This window comes from Quercus robur, chromosome 3, assembly GCF_932294415.1.
Source record: "Quercus robur chromosome 3, dhQueRobu3.1, whole genome shotgun sequence".
Taxonomy (NCBI): Eukaryota; Viridiplantae; Streptophyta; class Magnoliopsida; order Fagales; family Fagaceae; genus Quercus; species Quercus robur.
In genome coordinates, this window is record NC_065536.1 from 55,370,726 (window position 1) to 55,381,790 (window position 11,065).

The 11,065-nt window shown below is 32.4% G+C and overlaps 1 long non-coding RNA gene across 1 annotated transcript; it reads left to right on the top strand.

Moving 5' to 3' along the window:
* The first annotated feature begins 9,313 nt into the window (after positions 1–9,313).
* LOC126718444 (uncharacterized) lies at positions 9,314–11,014 on the top strand. Its single transcript, XR_007652924.1, has 2 exons — positions 9,314–9,498; positions 10,619–11,014. It is a non-coding gene; the product is annotated as an uncharacterized LOC126718444 (long non-coding RNA).
* Positions 11,015–11,065: the final 51 nt, after the last annotated feature.

The following is an 11,065-nucleotide window of genomic DNA, read 5'->3' on the forward strand; positions in this document are numbered from 1 at the left end:
CCCCCTTCTGAATAAGCAATCATATATTCAGGTTCATCACTACATAGACACATGTGCATTTGTAAAAACAGACATCTAGATTATAGAGGTGATTGGTAGATTCTAAAAAAATTATTAAAAAAAAAATCTAGAGGTGATCGGTCCCTAGACCTTTTCTGGTGAGCATTTCTTTATGCTTAGAATCCTGCTTTTGCATCTAAACTTCAAGAAAGCCGGCATGCCTTATTTTAAAAGTATGATAGCTTCATTTGACAGTGAGAGCCAATGAAGAAGCCATCCTTGATTACTTTATTTAGCTAAATCAGCAACCACAAATTCCAGAATCAATGTCAAAAGTATGCAAACAACTAGACCTTTAAAGAATACGTGGAAGCAATTTAGATCTTAGATTTCCATAACCAATTGTCCAACAAAAACCAAAAGTCTCCGACGACTCATTTATCAATTTGTTCAATCACTCTCGACCTAGACTTTCTACAAAGATCCATGAAGTTGTGCGCTTCTTCTTGTTGTAAACAATGGTAAAAATTTAGAAGACCAATTCAGATTATGTACTACCTAAATTTCAGACCAATTAAATGCATGTAGTGTGTGTGCAAGCAAACTACCGCAAGATACAATATTGCACTTCCATTTTGCATATTTAAAATGAGTCTTGAAAATGTAAAAAGCTCCGACTTCTGCAAAGTGTAGTAGAAGTAATTGGTAGGCAACTTTAGTCCAATTATTTATTTATTTATTGGAGAGGCTGATTTGTGACTCGAACCTACTATATGTTGCTTTGGGTGGAAGGCATTCGCCATAGCATTATCAATACTTTCAACAACGATTGATATCCACTTTAAGTATGACAACGACATAGTAGCATACTAAACGAAACAAGTGGTTTCACAAATACAAAAATGTATTTTTTAGAAGCCGGAAAATAAAAGCTAAGTAAAAGTGGGCCCTAAAGAAAAAATTTGGTAGATCAAGTAAGTGTGAATTAAAATAGATAAAAATTGGAAAATTCGTGGCATAACAATATCAATTTTTCTGGAATTGAGTACCCACAGTAGATATAAACAATACCAGTTTATAAGAAAATTGTATACCTTGTTATCATCAAATGCTTGGAACCTCGTATATATAATGCACGCTCTCTTTGCGTCCATTGTTCTGCATAAATAGAGGCCTGAGTTCAAGAAGATTTTGAGATCTTAGAGAAAAGTGTTTGATCATCGGAACTGATGAGTGGTGGAAATAGTGTCTACTTGACAATTTGTAATTTTGCTATGCAAGTTTGTTAGTTTGTTGCCATCACTTGGATCATTGGGCTGAGTGTCCTCTGGTGTTGGGCCTTGCCCTTATACCGTGACTGCCTTCCTTTGCTATTGAAAATTCATTGGGCCTATGGACCTGAAATCCAGTTAGAAGACATTTAGTATGTTGTTTTGGGTCTTCTCATAGCTAGATTCTGGTTGCTATGCATCTACTTGCCCAGTAGACTAAACTATTTGGTATGCTTTATTTAATATAATATTTAAATTATATATATAATATAATTTTTTTATATTCTATTCATAATTTTTTTTTAAAAAAATTATCTTATCATACACTAAAACACTTGCTTTTTCTCCTTTTTAGAACTCTCACAAATATTTATATGGTATACTCTTTCTCTTTCATCTCTACCTTATTAATGTCGAAACTAATTCATTAAGAATGATCAAATACCTCCAACTTACTTTGTCTTGTCCTACTCTTACACCACCTGGGTTTTCCCTACCCTAAAATTGGGATGAGACACCCATAATTTGACCTTATCTTGCACTATTGTCATCTTTACTATTTGGTACAAATTATCTTATACACTTATTCCAATGACCAAAATAGAACCATTTCTATTTTATAGTTAAGCTTGTATTTCTTAAATATAATAATAATATACATAATGTCATGCCATTTACAATATTAAATAATGTGGCATTAAATACTCATTTGGATTTATAATATTTAATCTAAATTATGATATTCATCCATTTTTAATAGTGTCCTTTTTCTTTTCATAGTTGTATTTTACAACTAATTGACTAATATTGTGAGATATCTTCTCCATTTAAAAGGTAAGGAACCATAAAAACAGAATCCATGAGTTGAGGGATCGGAAAAAGCCTGCCAGTTGGAATGTTTTAAGATAAAAATTGAAAAGGTTACAAAGCACTATGCATTAGCTTTTGATCTCTTTCAAGAAAAAAAAAATTAGGCCATTATTAGACATGGCAAAACGGGTCAGAATTTTCTGACCTGACCCGGCCCGACCCGAAAAATACCCAACCCGAACCCGATTTTTTTTTTTACCCGAAGCAAAAACGGGTTAACCCATGACCCGACCCATGTTTTTTGCGAGTCAACCCGACCCGACCCAAACCCGAACCATTTTTTTAAAACTTTTTTTTTTTTGGGTAAAAAAATACTGTAATTAAGACAATATTGGTTTAATTGTTTATTGTGAGTTTTAAGGAAACAATTGATACATTTACATAACTGTATACAAATTAATTGAAAAATAAATGGTTGAGCATTCTGTAATGAGTAAAGATTTTTAGATATTAAATAGTAAAGTACATGTCAAGATAATCTAGTTACAGTAAAGTTAAAAACAGATTTAAAACTGTAGATATGTGTGAGACACATTCACAAGTGTGAAAATAGTAAAGCCAAAGTATCAAATTAGTATAAATTATGAATGCTTAGATCTATTTTTTAACAATTTATGTTCAAAATAAACGGCTTTTCAAAATAAATTATGATATTTCCTAGAGTGTGTACTGCTTAACAATGATATGATTTTCATAAAAGAGACTAGGTATAAATAAGTAAGCAATCAAATTTTAATGTATCTCTTAAATTGAAATAGAATGTCAACCACAATTGATAATAGATTATAAAATTAATTTTTAAAATTGTAACTTTCTTCTATGATTTTATTCTTTATCAAATGAGTTATCCAATAAGTCATTTGTAATTTTTTTTTTTTTGGAATGTTGATATTGTGTAAAAATAAAACTTGTATTTTTTTTTACTTATCTTTGTGTTGTTTTGTTTTAGATAGCAATGTTAAGATTTGTATAATTTTAAAATTATTGAATAGGTATTAATAAGTTTAACTGAGTTTATTCTTGATATAAGTAGTGAATTCAAAATAATGCATTTTACATTAGATAATATGTTGCATAACTATCCAAATGGCAAATACATATTGTTTTCTTTATAAAAAAAAAAAAAAAAAAGAAATAAAAAATTTCATGTGAAAAATACGGTCAACCCGACCCGACCCGCAACCCGATTGACCCGAACCCGTTTTCAACCCGCTTAAAATGACCCGTTTTTGACATGTGACCCATTTAACACATGACCCGATTGACCCGACCCGACCCGCCCCGTCCGTTTTGCCATGTCTAGCCATTATGCATGCGCAGTGAAGCTATTTAGAGGATGAGATGGCAAAAATTGTAGATTTTTTTGTGTCCCTATCATTTTCCTTTTATGCTACCCTATTATTTATTAATCTTCATGATATGAACTCAAGCCAAGTTTTAGCTTGAAGTTAAAATCAATCTAAAACTTAAGTCAACAAACTCCAGTCAATTATATTGCCGCGAAAATATATTCCCCAATGCCACAGCGCCAAACCTTCATAAGCAACTTCTTGGCAGCCATGGACTCAGTGAACCCTTTGATTGCCACACAAAGATACGCAGCTGTTGTGAACGGGACTGGTAATACCACAGTTTATGCTTTTGGTGAGTGCATGAAAGATCTAACTAAAATAGACTCTGATCTTTGCTTTGCTCAATGTAAGACTCAGATCCTTAGGTGTTAAACATTTCAAAGAGCCGTTCGTGGTGGCAGGATCTTCTATGATGGGTGTTATCTAAGGTACGATGATTACTATTTCTTCAATGAGACTTTGAGTGTGCAAGACAAGACCGTGTGTGGAGCCCAAGAGTTTGTTGGGAATGGTTCTGTTTTTAGCGCTAATGTTAATCAGTTGGCGATGAATCTAAGTGCGGAAGCGCCTAAGTTTGATGATTTTTCTGTGGGGTCTGTGAACAATGGAAATGTCACTGTTTATGGATTGGCTCAGTGTTGGGAATTTATGAATGGTACTGCTTGGCCAACGCGGTTTCTAACATTAGTTCATGTACTCCAAAAGAAGAAGGAAGGGTCTTCAACTCTGGTTGTTATTTGAGGCTTTCAACAGAAAAGTTCTATTATAATTCGACTCAGCCTATTAGAAACAGTAATCAAGGTGAGTTTGGTTCCAATGAATTTTTTTCATTTTTTGTTCTGTCTTTCCTTCATCGAATCAAATGGGATATTAGTGTTCTCTCTCATGCAATCGTTGAATTACTGTCCTTTTTAGTCGTTTATAAACACAAAGTGACTAAAAAGTGGGATTTGAATTAGCCCATATTGTCTGATTTTATGCCATCAAAGGATAAATTTTGATGCTTTGTTTCAGGTCCCTTTTGTTTTTAGTACAATAACGGATTCTAAATTTTCCATTTTGGGTCAGATTCACCAATTGTAAATTGGATAAAATATTACTTCATCATTAGAATTAACATTAACATCTTTTAAGATGAGTGTTTGTGTAAAAATTCTTCATAGTACTAAAAATCTCAGCAACATCAATGATTACTTAATTAGATAATTTGGTGTACTAATTGCTTGACTTCTATTTTGATTAATTACGGTCACGGAATAACATGTAAATCTATGTTAGGGAGCAAGTTAGCTATAAGGCTGCAACATCGTCTGCTTTGGCTCTTTTGCTGTTTATTGCAATGGTTGTCTTCATTGTGAGGAAGAATTTACTAAAGAGGAGGGGAGGTAACTATTTTGATATCTGAGATTTCGAAATACTTCTGTCTGGACTCTAGAGTTAAGCCACACCCTTAATATATAGCTTGCCTGATCTGGCATTTGTTTCAGAGAAAAAGCAAATAGGCGCTATGTTGGCCAATGTGAACAAGTCCAGACTCAATTATTCGTATGAAATTCTTGAAAAGGCCACAAATTAATTTCACAATTCCAATAAGCTGGGACAAGGTGGATCTGTTTCTGTTTACAGGGTAATTTTAAGTCTACTTTTTTGAGATTTTTCATTTTTGGAAATGAAATTAACTAGGTTCATTTCTTTGTGTCAAAGTAGGGAGTTTTGCCAGATTGGCAGCTTGTTGCCATTAGGAGGCTTTTCTCCAATACCAGACAATGGGTCGGATGGCCATGGGTAGGGTATGGATCGGGTATACCCATATCCTACCCGAAATGTTTACCCATGGATACCCGGATACTAATACCCATTATTATCCATACTCAATTCTTACCCGGATTTATTATCCATGGATATCTATACCCTACCTGAAACCCATTTAATTTTTTCTTTTTAAAATCCAAAAACATTTTAGCTTAAAAATTAACCAATAACTATATCTTAAAAAAGAAAAAACTAATCAATAACTTTTGAACTTCTCCCATCTACGAAATTGAAACACGTGCCCACAAGACTTTTTAATTTTTTCTTTTCATCTCTTTTCTCGTTCTTTGTTTTTGATTTACACCCAAAGTTTTTAGTACATCATCCAACACACGAAGTATAGTAAAAAATAAGCTCAAAAACAAGATTAATGACTCCAGGTTCGAAAGCCCCAAATGAGTTTCAAATTGACATAAAAATCAAATGCACATTGAGTAAGCAAAAGAGTGCTTCTTTATATGACAATCGGCAAGGTTTTGGAGAAACCCATTCATGAAATTAAACCCATAAAAAGAAATGGACATCAAGGTCGTACAAAAGCCCCAAGACTCCAAAATTTCTCTTTTCCTTCAAGTTTTCCTTAACAACCAAACAAAGAGAAAGAGATAGAGAGAGCAAAATGTATGGAAACCACGAATAGTGAGATCGGCGGTGGGTCAATGAACGGTTTTGTCGGCGTCTCCAAAGTCTAGATCAACAACGGCAGGTCTACTCCGGTGATGCATGGTTCAATCTCCTCTGGGTTGAGAGAGTTTATTCGGAGATGGAGAAGACCACCGTAGTGGTGGTGCTGGTGATCGGAGGGATGAGTTTAAGGTACTGGGCCATGGAGGCTCGGGTGAGAGAAAGAGAGAGAGTGACGGTGAGGATGGAGGGTCAAGTTAGAGAGAGAGAGAGAGAGAGAGAGAGAGAGAGAGAGAGAGAGAGAGAGAGTGAGAGAGTTAGGGTTTTTTTTTTTATATATGGGTCGGGTATGGATAATATCCATACCCTACCCGATTAAGTTCTACCCATAAAGAACCAAGTATTACCGAAAACATTTAGATCGGTTAGGGTAAGATATCCATTACCTAATGGGTATGGCCATCCCTAAATGAGTGGATCATTTCTTCAATGAAGTCAATTTTGATCAGTGAGTCAACGACATCCATCACAAAAATTTTGTAAAGCTGTTGGGATGGAGCATCATCTTCCAATCACTAACATTGATAATCACACTAAAAGAACGGCAAAAAACATATGAAAATTATGGAATCTGGCCTTCAAGCACTTTTTATTATTATTATTTTTTTTTTTTTAAGTTAATAGTTTTCATTCATCATAATTCAAAGTTGCTACATTTTTCAATCACAAAAATACTTAAAGGTGTGATGAGATTGGGCAAGACTTACATACAGTACTTAGATGCTATTCTTTAGGTTCTGTTAGGTTTTGTGGAGCCGAGTTGTGTTTGATTTGATTGATGACCCGACCTGACCCAAATATTGTTGCATGGTTTTTATTCTTTAGGTTCTGTTAGGCTTTGTAGAGTCTAGTTGTGTTTGATTCAGTTGATGACTCAACTTGACTCAAATAATGTTGCATGGTTTTTAATGGGAGATTTACTGAGGCTTAGTCCATGGAGCGGAGGCTTGGGCTGACAGGCCCAAGCCAGAGCGCTCTTTGGCCCGTTTGTAGCCCATTGTGAATCTTGTGCGCAGGATGTAAAAAACGCAATTTTGTGATTAGGGTTTGTTGTTGTCATTCTTGAGAGACTGAAAACACTGTAGCCGCACTTTGCATAAAACAATGAATTTTGGCTTACCAAATTTGACTAAACAAAAAAAGAAGCCTAGGAACACAACAAAATGTCACACAAAAAAGAATCCCAGTAACACAACAAAATGTCACAACATTTTCTCAATATATTTTATTTCCAGCTATGGTAGGTCTCAGTTTGATATTATTATTATTTTTTTTTTATGTCCACTGCATTTTCATAGCAAATCTTTGATGAAAAATTATTACTGGTTTTAAAATTATGCATTAAAAAATAAAACAAAAAGACAACACAAGAAAATTGTGTGTGAAACTATGAATTTTGGCTCACCCAATTTGACTATACTAAAAACTAAGAATACAACAAAATATCACAACATTTTCACAATACCTTCATTTTTAGTATCCAAATAGATTTTTTTTTTTTTTTTGAGAAAAATGCTACGTCCATAATATTTTTATTACAAATTCTAAATGACAAGTTGTTATTAGTTTTAAATTGAGCCCATTACTGATATCACTTTTTTATTGATAAAAAAGACCTTGTCACATAAAATTTATTGTGAAATTATTGTGAAAAATGTAGTGGACATAGCATTACTCCTTAAACTTTAAACTCAAACAATTTTTCCCTTAATATTTTGGAAAATAGCAAATATGTTATATTGTTATTCTTTCAATTAAACCCTAATGAAAGCTTATGATTCTTAAAACATTTATTGTGTAATGTCTAAAATACTCCCACTAAATTTTAACATCTCAAAAATTTTCTTCATGTATTTTGAGTTTTAAATGGTAGTAATTCTCAGTTTCTTATTTTATTATTTTATTCTGATATTTAAAAAATTGGCACCTCAATAATTGTGAAAATATTGTAAGAATGTATTGTGTCAGTGTAACTGTGTATGCACATATAAATATTTAAAAGAAAAAACTAAAAGAGCACAAGCAAAACCAGCTTACTGTGGGGGAAAAAAAGGCCAATAAACAGTGCATATTGTCAAATAATTGTGAAAATATTGTAAGAATTTGTTAATTCAATATAACTGTATATGCACATGTAAATAATAAATATTTAAAAGAAAAGACAAATAAGCACGTACAAAACTGACCCAGGGGAAAAAAAAAAACTGATGAACAGTAAGGGTTGAACAAACCAAATGTACACTACAAATTATTGGGTTGAACAAACCAAATGTACACTCCAAATTATTGTTTACGCATTCGCGCTTTTATATATAATAAGATATATAAGAAACTGTGAATTTTGGCTCACCTAATTTGACTATACTAAAAACAAAGTCCAAGAATACAATAAAATATCACAATATTTTCACAATGCCTTCATTTTTAGGATCCAAATAGATTTTTTTTTTTTTGGAGAAAAATGCTACGTTCATAATATTTTTATAACAAATTCTAAATGAAAAGTTGTTACTAATATCACTTTTTTATCCATAAAAATACCTTGTCACATAAAATTTATTGTGAAATTATTGTGAAAATGTAGTGGACATAGCATTACTCCTTAAACTTTAAAATCAAACAATTTTTTCCTTAATATTTTGGAAAATAGCAAATATGTCATATTATTATTCTTTCAATTAAACCCTAATGAAAGCTTATGATTCTTAAAATATTTATTGTGTAACGTCTAAAATACTCCCATTAAATTTTAACATCTCAAAATTTTTCTTCACGTATTTTGAGTTTTAAATGGTAATAATTCTCAGTTTCTTATTTTATTATTTTATTCTGACCTTTAAAAAATTGACACCTCTATAATTGTGAAAATATTATAAGAATGTATAGTATCATTGTAACTGTGTATGCACATATAATTATTTTAAAAAAAAAAATTAAAAGAGCATAAGCAAAACTAGCTTACTAAGGAAAAAAGAGAGGCTAATGAACAGTATATATTGTCAAATAATTATAAAAATATTGTAAGAATTTGTTAAATTAGTATAACTGTATATGCACGTGTAAATAATAAATATTTAAAGGAAAAGACAAATAAGGATGTACAAAACCCCAAAAAAAATAATGTACAGTAAAAGTTGAACAAACCAAATGTGCCGTTGGATCACGTCTGCATTTTTTTTTCTTTTTTTTTTTCAAATAATGGCTATAATACCTCCTGAACTTTAATTTTAGCCAATTTACTCCTCAGACACCTGCCAAATCAATAGCTCGTTATTCTTCTGTTAATAAACTAACGGTAAAACTCACGTGAGAGGCACGTGGGAATAAAAACCAAAGCTGAACAACCTGAACCACTGAGAGAGAGGGAGAAAGTTTGGGCTCAGTTTAGAGAGAGAGAGAGAGAGAGAGAGAGAGAGAGAGAGATGATCCAACCAGAAGTCCATAATCACCTCGGTATCCTCTCTCCAGTGCTGGAGTTCCGCTGTCGTCTCACCGGCTGTTCACCGCTGGTAAACTTTTCTCTTTCCCTTTTTTCTATTTTTTTGCTACTCTCAGTTTTTCCAATTTTCCTTATGCAATTTTTTTTCTTGGTTTGATAGCTGGTTGTGGTGGATTGGGTAGGCTTGGTTATGGTAAAATGTCCATAGTTGGTTGTTTTTCCAATTCAGTGCTATTTGTATGTAAAGTGCAATGCTTTTTAAGTATGCTACATAGCTGTTTGATGAAATGCCTGAGAGGGATACGGCCATTAGAGGGGTTGGTTTTTTGGTAGGATTTTAGATGGGTTTGAAATTTCTTGATAATAATTCTAGTTTATTTTGATACATTTCTAATAACTTAATCTTTTTGACTATATTATTATGATGAATCCGTTGATGAGGATTTACTTTGGCACATTTTCTCCTGCATAGAACGATATCCATTGTTTACTTGCTACAAATTAAGGTAGTTCATCATGAGAACTACTTTAATACTAAAACAACATTACATATATTAGTATTAATAAACTAGACAAATGATATAATCAGTGGCAATAAGGTAATCATATTCCAGGATTATCTCTAATGGGGTTTGGTTGATTGGTAGGATTTTAGATGGGTTTGCAATTTTTTGACAATAATTCAAGTTTATTTTGATGCATTTCTACTAACTTTTGTGGGTTAAAAACTTCACTTTGATTGTCAATGCTTGCAAAGAGGTGGTATTTTAGCACTTGGCTTTCGAACCTCAATTAGTTAATGGTTATTGATGCTGTAATATGTATACCAAATGATCATGTTAAGTTTTTGCATTCAATTCCTTTTGAAAATAAGGGAACCTTTTAGTATTTGGGATATTGTGTGTCACATAGAATGACTCTTTATAATTATTTGACTCTTTACTGACTATCTCCAATGAATTATGTTCTCTATATTGTTTATTTAATAAGTGGCAAGAATATGGACAAAACTAGTTTCTTTTTCTTTTCTATTTTTTGGGGGGAATAAAATGGGTAAAAATCTCTAACTTTAAGGGAATAGTTTAGCTTATGGATGGGGAAGTTAGTATTTTTATTTTTCTTTCTATTCTCTATATTGTTCTTTCTTTCCATCTCTTTCTATTAATCTTCTTGTTAATTTTGTATTGCAGCCATGGATAAATGTCTACTGTCACTTCCTACAAATTCATCTGCTAAGGAAGGGAATTCAAGGCCTAGGTTCCATGAGTTTAACCAACACACTGGCATGATATAGCTAATAGATGGACTCAAATTTGTATCACATGTAGTCTTCAAGGAGGCACTAAAGGAGTGGTGCATTAGAGAAAATCATGATTAGGCAATAAATAAATGGAGAGTAACAACTAGTTGTAAAAAAATTCTAATAAAAAAAAAGTGGTTGGAAGATGGATGCATCCCGAACACAAATGGGTGTTATTTTTTGTATAATTATTGATTCATTGGGTGTTTTTTTTTTTAAACAATTTACCATTTGTAAATGCTCATTGATATTTTAATTCATGGTAGTCGAGGAGAACATTTTACTATTTGTAAACCTTTTGGTTTGATATTTCATCACTTAATGTATATCAAAGCAA